Source organism: Solanum tuberosum, unplaced genomic scaffold, assembly GCF_000226075.1.
Source record: "Solanum tuberosum cultivar DM 1-3 516 R44 unplaced genomic scaffold, SolTub_3.0 scf00208, whole genome shotgun sequence".
NCBI classification, from domain to species: Eukaryota; Viridiplantae; Streptophyta; class Magnoliopsida; order Solanales; family Solanaceae; genus Solanum; species Solanum tuberosum.
In genome coordinates this window covers 311489-315739 of record NW_006239132.1, presented here as the reverse complement: position 1 = coordinate 315739, position 4251 = coordinate 311489, and the positions used below count along the sequence as shown (strand labels likewise).

Here is a 4251-nt window from a genome sequence, read left to right as displayed (position 1 = left end):
TCCTCTCCCCTCTCTAAGCGCCGCCCTCCATCTCTCCAGATCGCCGCCTCCGGCGAGAATCGCCAGCCGGCAAAGAGGAGACAGTCGCCTCTTCTCTTCTGCTCCGCCTCTCTTCTCTTCTCCTCTCTTCCCGCCAGATGGAGCAACCAGCAGCTTCAGCCGGTGACAACAGCAGCTAGCGAACGGCGAGGACCTCCGACCAGCAGCCTGGAAAAGCGAGCAGCAGTAGCCGACGGAAACAGCAGCATGCCTTTCCCCTCTCCGGCGGGTTCGAGGTAACCAGCAGCCAGTCAAGACCACTAACCTACTTCGACAAAATCCCGGTGAAATCCATCGGAAACAACAACAACAAAAGCACTGCAGCGGATTCCGGTGGAGCTTTTGAAGATTTCGAGTTAATTAAAAGATGGATCTTAACAGATCCATCCAGGTGAGTTTTGAATTAATTCTTAGGCTTAGATCTTAACTCTTTGTTCATGTCTAAGTGTCATGAGAATTTGAGCATCATAGGATTCCTTAATATTGAAATGCTACAACCTGTTTGTTAAGGTTCTAGAATTCTTTGCTTTCATTGTTTGCCTCTTTGATTCTGTACTGTGAAATGTCTCTGTTAATCATTTCTACATGTTAAACATAAAAGATGAATTGTCATAGTTGTTAATTTAATTTTTCGTGTGCTAGCTGATGCTACAGTTCAATTAGCATTGAATTACCATGTATTTGTGATTACACACTGATTTGAGGGCGTATTTCATTGTCAGATTGGGTGTGTGGTTTAATTTTAGTCTAAGGGGGATTCGATCATTTGAAATACCCATTTTTCAAAATTACTTATGGCAAATACGAATCATTTGTGATTAACTGATTTCGCTCAGTTAGTCAAATTACCCTCTCTGGCTCTCTTTATTAAGGTAATAGTATTTTAAATATTGTACTAAAATTGTTTGTTTATTATTATAACTACTGCATATATTTGGTAAGTGGGTCAGTTTAGGTTGCAAAAAACTAAGGACATAGTCATTAATTATTTGATTAATTATATATATGTTGACAAATTGACGTTATTACAGTAATGTTGACCAATTGTTTTACTATGGTATGTAAATTTGAATAGGTTCTTGCTTATGGTAATGAATATTGTTACAATAGGATTGGCGAATATTTGGTACTTAATTTGGGCAATATTTATTCTTTCCTTATAATATGTATCTCCCCTGTATCTTATGTTATCCATTGATTGCCATAAATTTTTCATGCACTCCCTTTGAATCAATTATCACTTGTCTTACTTGATTTCACATATCATCTGTCTGTAAACTGATCTTGTTACCTTAATTAAAATCGGTAGATTTCTTACTCGTTTTTTTTATATATGGTAAAAAAATAATACTTTAAAATCTGATTTTGGCTTCCTTCTTAACAAGGAAAATATATGTTAGTGAATATTTTCTCACCTTAATTAAGCTTAACTAGATTTCTTACTTGTTTATATTTTGGTAAAAAGAATAAATAAAAATAGGTCTAATTTTGGCTCTCCTTTTGTTTAAGGAAAGCATGATATAATTGACTCCTTAATTATTTCTTTTCCTCTATTATGTGCCCTTCCCTTCACTATATAAAGAGACCTCCTAGTTCTTTTCTTACACACTTTTCCACTCACTCTTACACACGGAATACTCTCATACTTAGACACTCTAACATCCTAACTTGCTCACGCTTTACTCTTGAATATAAAAAATATTGCTCTCTACTCCTACTTTTAAGGATTTATGTTTTCCGGTAAAAATTCTGTGTTGCTGTGTTCGGGTCGAATAGTGGATTAAGCTTATCTTCATTGCTGATAATTAATTCTGCGTAACTGGTTAGTGTTTGCCTTAAGTTTATTTTTTTTTTTATATATTTTTTTTGTTTTGCATTATGCATCTCGTTGTGTGTTTAAATGAGTAAAAGGAAGCACCCAGGTTAGTTCCTCTCTTCCCTCTTTATGTGTGACACTATATGCGGTGTATTTCTTTACTTGTTTAAATTCTAGTATGAATGTCCATGATTTAGTTTATGTGTATTGAGGCAGCTTGGGAAATAGTTAAATCCCGTCATATATATACTTGTTTGTATCTTTTGCCATCTTTTAGCAGGTTTGAACAAAAGTTCAAGATATGGAGAGTCGCCATGAGTGGGAAACAATAGACGAATCGAATTCATCTAATTTATGTCTTTGTATAAGTTTTAACTTTATTATCGTTGTGTAATAATTTGTATAACTCTCAACTCTCTCTATATATGAATAACTTGGGGATCGTCTAAGGGGGAGGGGGATATACGTGCTAATTGTTTCTTTTCATTTCTAGTCTAGTTTATTTTTTGCTATGTGTGATTGCTAAAACATGTCTACGTTGCTTAAATTGTAAACCTTGCAAGCATATTAGAATATATCTAAATATTGGCTTAAAATCAACCTTTGTTTATAATCCTATCAGATTAATCAACTTATCATGAATATATGTTTAAATTTGCTTGATCTTGAATTGGTAGAATCTTGTCTCAACACTAATGTTGTTAAAATTTGGAAAGTGATTAATGACATTCAGACATCATGCCTCTAGGATTTTAATATAATAAATTCGAGTAAGTCAGTTGGTTTATTTATTTAGAAGTCATGTCTTTAGGTCTAGATTAACATCATGTCAATAAAATATGGCTAGATACATAAATTCAGTTTGCCATAAAGTTTTGCCTAAAGTGTTTAATAATCCGTTTAAATAAATATCATGCCTATAGGATTTAATAACTTGCTTAAATGAAATAGAATGTCATGCCTATATCTTGATACTATTCCAGCATGTTTATACTTAGAAATCATGCCTATAGGTTTTACATATTTTTAAATATATTATTTGGGTGTAGAAATTAAGCATATAGGTTTCAAGTGACTTTTTAGTTTTATTTGGAAATCATGCCTTCGGATTAATAATTAATTGTTGTAGAAATTAATCGAATGTCAAAAAAAAAAAATATATAATTTCTCAGCACGTTAAACAAATGAAATAATTTGCTGCATATTCCTGCTCCTTGTTTAAATAATTTTCTGCATTGCAACTATATTCTGCCATTTAAAATCAATTCATAAACTATTTTCCAGCATGTTTTTAAACTAAAACTTGATGTGCATATTTGCTGAACGGCTAAATCATGCCCGGAATTAATTATTTTCTGCATGTTGAACATGTCCTGCAAATTTAAAATAAATCATTTTCTGCATTTTTTAATTTGTCCATGTTGAGAATAATTACCATTATCTGCATGTTGCTTTGCCATTTAAATTTGGCTCCTAATTAATTTCTGTATTTAATAAATTGATTGCTATTTAAAAATAAATTTAGTTCGACCTGCTACTGCTCTAAAAAACGCCCGGATCTGTAATAATTTTTGTGCCACTTTTAAAATCAGTTTATACCTAAAATCTGCCTTATGTCATAACTAATTGCCTTTTCATTAATTAATTGTTATATTGTTATGTTGCTTACTGCCTGTTTTATATGTGCACACACTCGCATGCGATCCTTTCACCTTATTTGTGTTTGTCAGCATGCTTAATAATCTAGAGGCCAATTTGAGATTTTATGTGCTAAGTGTTGTCCTATTTGTTTGACTTGGTGTCTAGGTGGGCCTATTATATTTTTTAGTCTATACCCACCCTAATAGTAGTCCAATGCCTCTTGGACCTTAAGCGGGAACGATAGGCACTTTGTAGAGACGTTAAGCATGCGGTGGTAGGGTAGGGGTAGTTTAGGCCCTATGGAGATGATGACATCGACTCGGTCTAAATGACAAACTTTGGTTTTGTCTGTCCCTACGAGAAACCGACCGAAATAAAGAAAAGTCGAGTGCTGATCCTAAAGTCCTTCAGAGTCTCCCTTTCCTTTTCTCCCTTTACTTGTTATAATTATTTGGGGTAGTTTAATAAAAAATAAAAAGTGTTTATTCTATCTAATTGTGCAAATTTCTATTCCCTCGCTTATCTCTTTATTTATTGTGTAATATTTATTTATTATGTTATCACTTAATCTCGCTTGCCTATCTAATTAATTAAAATAACTAAAGTGCCCTTAATTGCTTAATATTGTTATCACCTAGTTTTCGCATGCTTAATTAATTAAATAAATATATGGAGTGGCCTTAATTGTTTAATATTATTTATCATTTAGTAATCATGCTAACTAAATAAATAATAAATGAAGTGACCATACTTGC

General features: G+C 33.0%; 1 long non-coding RNA gene across 1 annotated transcript; it reads left to right on the top strand.

The window, feature by feature from the left end:
• LOC107062181 (uncharacterized) lies at positions 1–3986 on the top strand. Its single transcript, XR_001474478.1, has 2 exons — positions 1–430; positions 2136–3986. It is a non-coding gene; the product is annotated as an uncharacterized lncRNA (long non-coding RNA).
• The last annotated feature ends 265 nt before the right edge of the window (positions 3987–4251 follow it).